This window comes from Hordeum vulgare, chromosome 2H (assembly GCF_904849725.1).
Source record: "Hordeum vulgare subsp. vulgare chromosome 2H, MorexV3_pseudomolecules_assembly, whole genome shotgun sequence".
Classification (NCBI taxonomy): Eukaryota; Viridiplantae; Streptophyta; class Magnoliopsida; order Poales; family Poaceae; genus Hordeum; species Hordeum vulgare.
Genome location: NC_058519.1, coordinates 576513140 through 576522707, shown reverse-complemented (window position 1 = coordinate 576522707; position 9568 = coordinate 576513140). Strand labels below are relative to the sequence as shown.

The 9568-nt window shown below is 46.2% G+C and overlaps 31 non-coding genes across 31 annotated transcripts; all 31 read right to left on the bottom strand.

Moving 5' to 3' along the window:
* Positions 1–69: 69 nt before the first annotated feature.
* Positions 70–188, bottom strand: LOC123432716. The gene has a single exon (XR_006624286.1). It is a non-coding gene; the product is annotated as a 5S ribosomal RNA (ribosomal RNA).
* A 227-nt stretch (positions 189–415) lies between these two features.
* LOC123436369 lies at positions 416–534 on the bottom strand. Its single transcript, XR_006627597.1, has one exon. It is a non-coding gene; the product is annotated as a 5S ribosomal RNA (ribosomal RNA).
* Positions 535–731: 197 nt separating this feature from the next.
* Positions 732–850, bottom strand: LOC123438267. The gene has a single exon (XR_006629419.1). It is a non-coding gene; the product is annotated as a 5S ribosomal RNA (ribosomal RNA).
* Positions 851–1035: 185 nt separating this feature from the next.
* On the bottom strand, positions 1036–1154 carry LOC123436532. The gene has a single exon (XR_006627751.1). It is a non-coding gene; the product is annotated as a 5S ribosomal RNA (ribosomal RNA).
* Positions 1155–1360: 206 nt separating this feature from the next.
* On the bottom strand, positions 1361–1479 carry LOC123435120. The gene has a single exon (XR_006626381.1). It is a non-coding gene; the product is annotated as a 5S ribosomal RNA (ribosomal RNA).
* Positions 1480–1682: 203 nt separating this feature from the next.
* On the bottom strand, positions 1683–1801 carry LOC123436367. The gene has a single exon (XR_006627595.1). It is a non-coding gene; the product is annotated as a 5S ribosomal RNA (ribosomal RNA).
* A 180-nt stretch (positions 1802–1981) lies between these two features.
* LOC123434976 lies at positions 1982–2100 on the bottom strand. Its single transcript, XR_006626239.1, has one exon. It is a non-coding gene; the product is annotated as a 5S ribosomal RNA (ribosomal RNA).
* Positions 2101–2282: 182 nt separating this feature from the next.
* On the bottom strand, positions 2283–2401 carry LOC123434879. Its single transcript, XR_006626149.1, has one exon. It is a non-coding gene; the product is annotated as a 5S ribosomal RNA (ribosomal RNA).
* A 182-nt stretch (positions 2402–2583) lies between these two features.
* Positions 2584–2702, bottom strand: LOC123435901. The gene has a single exon (XR_006627145.1). It is a non-coding gene; the product is annotated as a 5S ribosomal RNA (ribosomal RNA).
* Positions 2703–2896: 194 nt separating this feature from the next.
* On the bottom strand, positions 2897–3015 carry LOC123433881. Its single transcript, XR_006625178.1, has one exon. It is a non-coding gene; the product is annotated as a 5S ribosomal RNA (ribosomal RNA).
* Positions 3016–3221: 206 nt separating this feature from the next.
* Positions 3222–3340, bottom strand: LOC123438859. The gene has a single exon (XR_006629976.1). It is a non-coding gene; the product is annotated as a 5S ribosomal RNA (ribosomal RNA).
* Positions 3341–3543: 203 nt separating this feature from the next.
* Positions 3544–3662, bottom strand: LOC123433880. Its single transcript, XR_006625177.1, has one exon. It is a non-coding gene; the product is annotated as a 5S ribosomal RNA (ribosomal RNA).
* A 209-nt stretch (positions 3663–3871) lies between these two features.
* LOC123433879 lies at positions 3872–3990 on the bottom strand. Its single transcript, XR_006625176.1, has one exon. It is a non-coding gene; the product is annotated as a 5S ribosomal RNA (ribosomal RNA).
* Positions 3991–4172: 182 nt separating this feature from the next.
* LOC123433878 lies at positions 4173–4291 on the bottom strand. The gene has a single exon (XR_006625175.1). It is a non-coding gene; the product is annotated as a 5S ribosomal RNA (ribosomal RNA).
* Positions 4292–4494: 203 nt separating this feature from the next.
* LOC123433877 lies at positions 4495–4613 on the bottom strand. The gene has a single exon (XR_006625174.1). It is a non-coding gene; the product is annotated as a 5S ribosomal RNA (ribosomal RNA).
* Positions 4614–4801: 188 nt separating this feature from the next.
* On the bottom strand, positions 4802–4917 carry LOC123432962. Its single transcript, XR_006624526.1, has one exon. It is a non-coding gene; the product is annotated as a 5S ribosomal RNA (ribosomal RNA).
* A 197-nt stretch (positions 4918–5114) lies between these two features.
* Positions 5115–5230, bottom strand: LOC123432961. Its single transcript, XR_006624525.1, has one exon. It is a non-coding gene; the product is annotated as a 5S ribosomal RNA (ribosomal RNA).
* Positions 5231–5432: 202 nt separating this feature from the next.
* LOC123433876 lies at positions 5433–5551 on the bottom strand. Its single transcript, XR_006625173.1, has one exon. It is a non-coding gene; the product is annotated as a 5S ribosomal RNA (ribosomal RNA).
* A 182-nt stretch (positions 5552–5733) lies between these two features.
* On the bottom strand, positions 5734–5852 carry LOC123432017. The gene has a single exon (XR_006623620.1). It is a non-coding gene; the product is annotated as a 5S ribosomal RNA (ribosomal RNA).
* Positions 5853–6034: 182 nt separating this feature from the next.
* LOC123433875 lies at positions 6035–6153 on the bottom strand. Its single transcript, XR_006625172.1, has one exon. It is a non-coding gene; the product is annotated as a 5S ribosomal RNA (ribosomal RNA).
* A 194-nt stretch (positions 6154–6347) lies between these two features.
* Positions 6348–6466, bottom strand: LOC123436071. Its single transcript, XR_006627308.1, has one exon. It is a non-coding gene; the product is annotated as a 5S ribosomal RNA (ribosomal RNA).
* Positions 6467–6651: 185 nt separating this feature from the next.
* LOC123433873 lies at positions 6652–6770 on the bottom strand. Its single transcript, XR_006625170.1, has one exon. It is a non-coding gene; the product is annotated as a 5S ribosomal RNA (ribosomal RNA).
* A 182-nt stretch (positions 6771–6952) lies between these two features.
* On the bottom strand, positions 6953–7071 carry LOC123435043. The gene has a single exon (XR_006626305.1). It is a non-coding gene; the product is annotated as a 5S ribosomal RNA (ribosomal RNA).
* Positions 7072–7259: 188 nt separating this feature from the next.
* On the bottom strand, positions 7260–7375 carry LOC123433211. The gene has a single exon (XR_006624751.1). It is a non-coding gene; the product is annotated as a 5S ribosomal RNA (ribosomal RNA).
* A 202-nt stretch (positions 7376–7577) lies between these two features.
* Positions 7578–7696, bottom strand: LOC123433872. Its single transcript, XR_006625169.1, has one exon. It is a non-coding gene; the product is annotated as a 5S ribosomal RNA (ribosomal RNA).
* A 179-nt stretch (positions 7697–7875) lies between these two features.
* Positions 7876–7994, bottom strand: LOC123433871. The gene has a single exon (XR_006625168.1). It is a non-coding gene; the product is annotated as a 5S ribosomal RNA (ribosomal RNA).
* A 191-nt stretch (positions 7995–8185) lies between these two features.
* Positions 8186–8301, bottom strand: LOC123433210. The gene has a single exon (XR_006624750.1). It is a non-coding gene; the product is annotated as a 5S ribosomal RNA (ribosomal RNA).
* Positions 8302–8500: 199 nt separating this feature from the next.
* On the bottom strand, positions 8501–8619 carry LOC123438495. Its single transcript, XR_006629633.1, has one exon. It is a non-coding gene; the product is annotated as a 5S ribosomal RNA (ribosomal RNA).
* A 182-nt stretch (positions 8620–8801) lies between these two features.
* Positions 8802–8920, bottom strand: LOC123435456. The gene has a single exon (XR_006626706.1). It is a non-coding gene; the product is annotated as a 5S ribosomal RNA (ribosomal RNA).
* Positions 8921–9129: 209 nt separating this feature from the next.
* On the bottom strand, positions 9130–9248 carry LOC123438462. The gene has a single exon (XR_006629602.1). It is a non-coding gene; the product is annotated as a 5S ribosomal RNA (ribosomal RNA).
* Positions 9249–9430: 182 nt separating this feature from the next.
* On the bottom strand, positions 9431–9549 carry LOC123438803. The gene has a single exon (XR_006629924.1). It is a non-coding gene; the product is annotated as a 5S ribosomal RNA (ribosomal RNA).
* Between the last annotated feature and the right edge of the window lie 19 nt (positions 9550–9568).

Genomic DNA, 9568 nt, shown 5'->3' with positions numbered 1-9568 from the left:
AAATGAGGTCATATAGATCACGCTCCCGCGTCATCCTTGTCACGTGGCGCAAAAATATATTTAAAAAGGGGAATGCAACACGAGGACTTCCCAGGAGGTCACCCATCCTAGTACTACTCTCGCCCAAGCACGGTTAACTTGAGAGTTCTAATGGGATCCGGTGCTTTAGTGCTGGTATGATCGCATCCGACATGCAACTATCTATTTGTTCCTTATGCTTGCCCCTACTACTACTACTACTACTACTACTACTACTATTACTACTACTACTACTACTACTACTACTACTAGTCGTTGGGTGTCAAGCGCGGTGGGAAAAGTCACACAGTAATCGTCAAAAATAAGAAAATGAGGTCATATAGATCACGCTCCCGCGTCATCCTTGTCACGTGGCGCAAAAATATATTTAAAAAGGGGAATGCAACACGAGGACTTCCCAGGAGGTCACCCATCCTAGTACTACTCTCGCCCAAGCACGGTTAACTTCGGAGTTCTGATGGGATCCGGTGCTTTAGTGCTGGTATGATCGCATCCGACATGCAACTATCTATTTGTTCCTTATGCTTGCCCCTACTACTACTACTACTACTACTACTACTACTACTAGTCGTTGGGTGTCAAGCGCGGTGGGAAAAGTCACAAAGTAATCGTCAAAAATAAGAAAATGAGGTCATATAGATCACGCTCCCGCGTCATCCTTGTCACGTGGCGCAAAAATATATTTAAAAAGGGGAATGCAACACGAGGACTTCCCAAGAGGTCACCCATCCTAGTACTACTATCGCCCAAGCACGCTTAACTTCGGAGTTCTGATGGGATCCGGTGCTTTAGTGCTGGTATGATCGCATCCGACATGCAACTATCTATTTGTTCCTTATGCTTGCCCCTACTACTACTACTACTACTACTAGTCGTTGGGTGTCAAGCGCGGTGGGAAAAGTCACACAGTAATCGTCAAAAATAAGAAAATGAGGTCATATAGATCACGGTCCCGCGTCATCCTTGTCACGTGGCGCAAAAATATATTTAAAAAGGGGAATGCAACACGAGGACTTCCCAGGAGGTCACCCATCCTAGTACTACTCTCGCCCAAGCACGCTTAACTTCGAAGTTCTGATGGGATCCGGTGCTTTAGTGCTGGTATGATCGCATCCGACATGCAACTATCTATTTGTTCCTTATGCTTGCCCCTACTACTACTACTACTAGTACTACTACTACTACTACTACTACTAGTCGTTGGGTGTCAAGCGCGGTGGGAAAAGTCACACAGTAATCGTCAAAAATAAGAAAATGAGGTCATATAGATCACGGTCCCGCGTCATCCTTGTCACGTGGCGCAAAAATATATTTAAAAAGGGGAATGCAACACGAGGACTTCCCAGGAGGTCGCCCATCCTAGTACTACTCTCGCCCAAGCACGCTTAACTTCGGAGTTCTGATGGGATCCGGTGCTTTAGTGCTGGTATGATCGCATCCAACGTGCAACTATCTATTTGTTCCTTATGCTTGCCCCTACTACTACTAGTACTAGTACTAATACTACTACTACTACTAGTCGTTGGGTGTCAAGCGCGGTGGGAAAAGTCACACAGTAATCGTCAAAAATAAGAAAATGAGGTCATATAGATCACGCTCCCGCATCATCCTTGTCACGGGGCGCAAAAATATATTTAAAAAGGGGAATGCAACACGAGGACTTCCCAGGAGGTCACCCATCCTAGTACTACTCTCGCCCAAGCACGGTTAACTTCGGAGTTCTGATGGGATCCGGTGCTTTAGTGCTGGTATGATCGCATCCGACATGCAACTATCTATTTGTTCCTTATGCTTGCCCCTACTACTACTACTACTAGTAGTAGTAGTCGTTGGGTGTCAAGCGCGGTGGGAAAAGTCACACAGTAATCGTCAAAAATAAGAAAATGAGGTCATATAGATCACGCTCCCGCGTCATCCTTGTCACGTGGTATATTTAAAAAGGGGAATGCAACACGAGGACTTCCCAAGAGGTCACCCATCCTAGTACTACTCTCGCCCAAGCACGCTTAACTTCGGAGTTCTGATGGGATCCGGTGCTTTAGTGCTGGTATGATCGCATCCGACATGCAACTATCTATTTGTTCCTTATGCTTGCCCCTACTACTACTACTACTACTAGTCGTTGGGTGTCAAGCGCGGTGGGAAAAGTCACACAGTAATCGTCAAAAATAAGAAAATGAGGTCATATAGATCACGCTCCCGCGTCATCCTTGTCACGTGGCGCAAAAATATATTTAAAAAGGGGAATGCAACACGAGGACTTCCCAGGAGGTCACCCATCCTAGTACTACTCTCGCCCAAGCACGCTTAACTTCGGAGTTCTGATGGGATCCGGTGCTTCAGTGCTGGTATGATCGCATCCGACATGCAACCATCTATTTGTTCCTTATGCTTGCCCCTACTACTACTACTACTACTAGTCGTTGGGTGTCAAGCGCGGTGGGAAAAGTCACACAGTAATCGTCAAAAATAAGAAAATGAGGTCATATAGATCACGCTCCCGCGTCATCCTTGTCACGTGGCGCAAAAATATATTTAAAAAGGGGAATGCAACACGAGGACTTCCCAGGAGGTCACCCATCCTAGTACTACTCTCGCCCAAACACGCTTAACTTCGGAGTTCTGATGGGATCCGGTGCTTCAGTGCTGGTATGATCGCATCCGACATGCAACCATCTATTTGTTCCTTATGCTTGCCCCTACTACTACTACTACTAGTACTACTACTACTAGTCGTTGGGTGTCAAGCGCGGTGGGAAAAGTCACACAGTAATCGTCAAAAATAAGAAAATGAGGTCATATAGATCACGCTTCCGCGTCATCCTTGTCACGTGGCGCAAAAATATATTTAAAAAGGGGAATGCAACACGAGGACTTCCCAGGAGGTCACCCATCCTAGTACTACTCTCGCCCAAGCACGCTTAACTTCGGAGTTCTGATGGGATCCGGTGCTTTAGTGCTGGTATGATCGCATCCGACATGCAACTATCTATTTGTTCCTTATGCTTGCCCCTACTACTACTACTACTAGTACTACTAGTACTACTACTACTAGTAGTCGTTGGGTGTCAAGCGCGGTGGGAAAAGTCACACAGTAATCGTCAAAAATAAGAAAATGAGGTCATATAGATCACGGTCCCGCGTCATCCTTGTCACGTGGCGCAAAAATATATTTAAAAAGGGGAATGCAACACGAGGACTTCCCACGAGGTCACCCATCCTAGTACTACTCTCACCCAAGCACGCTTAACTTCGGAATTCTGATGGGATCCGGTGCTTTAGTGCTGGTATGATCGCATCCGACATGCAACTATCTATTTGTTCCTTATGCTTGCCCCTACTACTACTACTACTAGTACTACTACTACTACTACTACTAGTCGTTGGGTGTCAACCGCGGTGGGAAAAGTCACACAGTAATCGTCAAAAATAAGAAAATGAGGTCATATAGATCACGCTCCCGCGTCATCCTTGTCACGTGGCGCAAAAATATATTTAAAAACGGGAATGCAACACGAGGACTTCCCAGGAGGTCACCCATCCTAGTACTACTCTCGCCCAAGCACGCTTAACTTCGGAGTTCTGATGGGATCCGGTGCTTTAGTGCTGGTATGATCGCATCCGACATGCAACTATCTATTTGTTCCTTATGCTTGCCCCTACTACTACTACTACTACTAGTACTACTACTACTACTACTACTACTAGTCGTTGGGTGTCAAGCGCGGTGGGAAAAGTCACACAGTAATCGTCAAAAATAAGAAAATGAGGTCATATAGATCACGCTCCCGCGTCATCCTTGTCACGTGGCGCAAAAATATATTTAAAAAGGGGAATGCAACACGAGGACTTCCCAGGAGGTCACCCATCCTAGTACTACTCTCGCCCAAGCACGCTTAACTTCGGAGTTCTGATGGGATCCGGTGCTTTAGTGCTGGTATGATCGCATCCGACATGCAACTATCTATTTGTTCCTTATGCTTGCCCCTACTACTACTACTACTACTAGTCGTTGGGTGTCAAGCGCGGTGGGAAAAGTCACACAGTAATCGTCAAAAATAAGAAAATGAGGTCATATAGATCACGGTCCCGCGTCATCCTTGTCACGTGGCGCAAAAATATATTTAAAAAGGGGAATGCAACACGAGGACTTCCCAGGAGGTCACCCATCCTAGTACTACTCTCGCCCAAGCACGCTTAACTTCGGAGTTCTGATGGGATCCGGTGCTTTAGTGCTGGTATGATCGCATCCGACATGCAACTATCTATTTGTTCCTTATGCTTGCCCCTACTACTACTACTACTACTACTACTACTACTACTACTACTAGTCGTTGGGTGTCAAGCGCGGTGGGAAAAGTCACACAGTAATCGTCAAAAATAAGAAAATGAGGTCATATAGATCACGGTCCCGCGTCATCCTTGTCACGTGGCGCAAAAATATATTTAAAAAGGGGAATGCAACACGAGGACTTCCCAGGAGGTCACCCATCCTAGTACTACTCTCGCCCAAGCACGCTTAACTTCGGAGTTCTGATGGGATCCGGTGCTTTAGTGCTGGTATGATCGCATCCGACATGCAACTATCTATTTGTTCCTTATGCTTGCCCCTACTACTACTACTACTACTACTACTAGTCGTTGGGTGTCAAGCGCGGTGGGAAAAGTCACACGGTAATCGTCAAAAATAAGAAAATGAGGTCATATAGATCACGCTCCCGCGTCATCCTTGTCACGTGGCGCAAAAATATATTTAAAAAGGGGAATGCGACACGGAGTCCCAGGAGGTCACCCATCCTAGTACTACTCTCGCCCAAGCACGCTTAACTTCGGAGTTCTGATGGGATCCGGTGCTTTAGTGCTGGTATGATCGCATCCGACATGCAACTATCTATTTGTTCCTTATGCTTGCCCCTACTACTACTACTACTACTACTACTACTACTACTAGTCGTTGGGTGTCAAGCGCGGTGGGAAAAGTCACACGGTAATCGTCAAAAATAAGAAAATGAGGTCATATAGATCACGCTCCCGCGTCATCCTTGTCACGTGGCGCAAAAAAATATTTAAAAAGGGGAATGCGACACGGAGTCCCAGGAGGTCACCCATCCTAGTACTACTCTCGCCCAAGCACGCTTAACTTCGGAGTTCTGATGGGATCCGGTGCTTTAGTGCTGGTATGATCGCATCCGACATGCAACTATCTATTTGTTCGTTATGCTTGCCCCTACTACTACTACTACTACTACTACTACTACTACTACTACTAGTCGTTGGGTGTCAAGCGCGGTGGGAAAGTCACACAGTAATCGTCAAAAATAAGAAAATGAGGTCATATAGATCACGCTCCCACGTCATCCTTGTCACGTGCCGCAAAAAAATATTTAAAAAGAGGAATGCAACACGAGGACTTCCCAGGAGGTCACCCATCCTAGTACTACTCTCGCCCAAGCACGCTTAACTTCGGAGTTCTGATGGGATCCGGTGCTTTAGTGCTGGTATGATCGCATCCGACATGCAACTATCTATTTGTTCCTTATGCTTGCCCCTACTACTACTACTACTACTAGTCGTTGGGTGTCAAGCGCGGTGGGAAAAGTCACACAGTAATCGTCAAAAATAAGAAAATGAGGTCATATAGATCACGCTCCCGCGTCATCCTTGTCACGTGGCGCAAAAATATATTTAAAAAGGGGAATGCAACACGAGGACTTCCCAGGAGGTCGCCCATCCTAGTACTACTCTCGCCCAAGCACGCTTAACTTCGAAGTTCTGATGGGATCCAGTGGTTTAGTGCTGGTATGATCGCATCCGACATGCAACTATCTATTTGTTCCTTATGCTTGCCCCTACTACTACTACTACTACTAGTCGTTGGGTGTCAAGCGCGGTGGGAAAAGTCACACAGTAATCGTCAAAAATAAGAAAATGAGGTCATATAGATCACGCTCCCGCGTCATCCTTGTCACGTGGCGCAAAAATATATTTAAAAAGGGGAATGCAACACGAGGACTTCCCAGGAGGTCACCCATCCTAGTACTACTCTCGCCCAAGCACGCTTAACTTCGGAGTTCTGATGGGATCCGGTGCTTTAGTGCTGGTATGATCGCATCCGACATGCAACTATCTATTTGTTCCTTATGCTTGCCCCTACTACTACTACTACTACTACTACTACTACTAGTCGTTGGGTGTGAAGCGCGGTGGGAAAAGTCACACAGTAATCGTCAAAAATAAGTAAATGAGGTCATATAGATCACGCTCCCGCGTCATCCTTGTCACGTGGCGCAAAAATATATTTAAAAAGGGGAATGCAACACGAGGACTTCCCAGGAGGTCACCCATCCTAGTACTACTCTCGCCCAAGCACGCTTAACTTTGGAGTTCTGATGGGATCCGGTGCTTTAGTGCTGGTATGATCGCATCCGACATGCAACTATCTATTTGTTCCTTATGCTTGCCCCTACTACTACTACTACTACTACTAGTCGTTGGGTCTCAAGCGCGGTGGGAAAAGTCACACAGTAATCGTCAAAAATAAGAAAATGAGGTCATATAGATCACGGTCCCGCGTCATCCTTGTCACGTGGCGCAAAAATATATTTAAAAAGGGGAATGCAACACGAGGACTTCCCAGGAGGTCACCCATCCTAGTACTACTCTCGCCCAAGCACGCTTAACTTCGGAGTTCTGATGGGATCCGGTGCTTTAGTGCTGGTATGATCGCATCCGACATGCAACTATCTATTTGTTCCTTATGCTTGCCCCTACTACTACTACTACTACTAATCGTTGGGTGTCAAGCGCGGTGGGAAAAGTCACACAGTAATCGTCAAAAATAAGAAAATGAGGTCATATAGATCACGGTCCCGCGTCATCCTTGTCACGTGGCGCAAAAATATATTTAAAAAGTGGAATGCAACACGAGGACTTCCCAGGAGGTCACCCATCCTAGTACTACTCTCGCCCAAGCACGCTTAACTTCGGAGTTCTAATGGGATCCGGTGCTTTAGTGCTGGTATGATCGCATCCGACATGCAACTATCTATTTGTTCCTTATGCTTGCCCCTACTACTACTACTACTACTACTACTAGTCGTTGGGTGTCAAGCGCGGTGGGAAAAGTCACACGGTAATCGTCAAAAATAAGAAAATGAGGTCATATAGATCACGCTCCCGCGTCATCCTTGTCACGTGGCGCAAAAATATATTTAAAAAGGGGAATGCAACACGGAGTCCCAGGAGGTCACCCATCCTAGTACTACTCTCGCCCAAGCACGCTTAACTTCAGAGTTCTGATGGGATCCGGTGCTTTAGTGCTGGTATGATCGCATCCGACATGCAACTATCTATTTGTTCGTTATGCTTGCCCCTACTACTACTACTACTACTACTACTACTACTACTACTACTAGTCGTTGGGTGTCAAGCGCGGTGGGAAAGTCACACAGTAATCGTCAAAAATAAGAAAATGAGGTCATATAGATCACGCTCCCACGTCATCCTTGTCACGTGCCGCAAAAAAATATTTAAAAAGGGGAATGCAACACGAGGACTTCCCAGGAGGTCACCCATCCTAGTACTACTCTCGCCCAAGCACGCTTAACTTCGGAGTTCTGATGGGATCCGGTGCTTTAGTGCTGGTATGATCGCATCCGACATGCAACTATCTATTTGTTCCTTATGCTTGCCCCTACTACTACTACTACTAGTCGTTGGGTGTCAAGCGCGGTGGGAAAAGTCACACAGTAATCGTCAAAAATAAGAAAATGAGGTCATATAGATCACGGTCCCGCGTCATCCTTGTCACGTGGCGCAAAAATATATTTAAAAAGGGGAATGCAACACGAGGACTTCCCAGGAGGTCACCCATCCTAGTACTACTCTCGCCCAAGCACGCTTAACTTCGGAGTTCTGATGGGATCCGGTGCTTTAGTGCTGGTATGATCGCATCCGACATGCAACTATCTATTTGTTCCTTATGCTTGCCCCTACTACTACTACTACTACTACTACTACTAGTCGTTGGGTGTCAAGCGCGGTGGGAAAAGTCACACGGTAATCGTCAAAAATAAGAAAATGAGGTCATATAGATCACGCTCCCGCGTCATCCTTGTCACGTGGCGCAAAAATATATTTAAAAAGGGGAATGCAACACGGAGTCCCAGGAGGTCACCCATCCTAGTACTACTCTCGCCCAAGCACGCTTAACTTCAGAGTTCTGATGGGATCCGGTGCTTTAGTGCTGGTATGATCGCATCCGACATGCAACTATCTATTTGTTCGTTATGCTTGCCCCTACTACTACTACTACTACTACTACTACTACTACTACTAGTCGTTGGGTGTCAAGCGCGGTGGGAAAGTCACACAGTAATCGTCAAAAATAAGAAAATGAGGTCATATAGATCACGCTCCCACGTCATCCTTGTCACGTGCCGCAAAAAAATATTTAAAAAGGGGAATGCAACACGAGGACTTCCCAGGAGGTCACCCATCCTAGTACTACTCTCCCCCAAGCACGCTTAACTTCGGAGTTCTGATGGGATCCGGTGCTTTAGTGCTGGTATGATCGCATCCGACATGCAACTATCTATTTGTTCCTTATGCTTGCCCCTACTACTACTACTACTACTAGTCGTTGGGTGTCAAGCGCGGTGGGAAAAGTCACACAGTAATCGTCAAAAATAAGAAAATGAGGTCATATAGATCACGCTCCCGCGTCATCCTTGTCACGTGGCGCAAAAATATATTTAAAAAGGGGAATGCAACACGAGGACTTCCCAGGAGGTCACCCATCCTAGTACTACTCTCGCCCAAGCACGCTTAACTTCGGAGTTCTGATGGGATCCAGTGCTTTAGTGCTGGTATGATCGCATCCGACATGCAACTATCTATTTGTTCCTTATGCTTGCCCCTACTACTACTACTACTACTACTACTACTACTACTACTACTACTACTAGTCGTTGGGTGTCAAGCGCGGTGGGAAAAGTCACACAGTAATCGTCAAAAATAAGAAAATGAGGTCATATAGATCACGGTCCCGCGTCATCCTTGTCACGTGGCGCAAAAATATATTTAAAAAGGGGAATGCAACACGAGGACTTCCCAGGAGGTCACCCATCCTAGTACTACTCTTGCCCAAGCACGCTTAACTTTGGAGTTCTGATGGGATCCGGTGCTTTAGTGCTGGTATGATCGCATCCGACATGCAACTATCTATTTGTTCCTTATGCTCGCCCCTACTACTACTACTACTACTAGTTGTTGGGTGTCAAGCGCGGTGGGAAAAGTCACACAGTAATCGTCAAAAATAAGAAAATGAGGTCATATAGATCACGCTCCCGCGTCATCCTTGTCACGTGGCGCAAAAATATATTTAAAAAGGGGAATGCAACACGAGGACTTCACAGGAGGTCACCCATCCTAGTACTACTCTCGCCCAAGCACGCTTAACTTCGGAGTTTTGATGGGATCCGGTGCTTTAGTGCTGGTATGATCGCATCCGACATGCAACTATCTATTT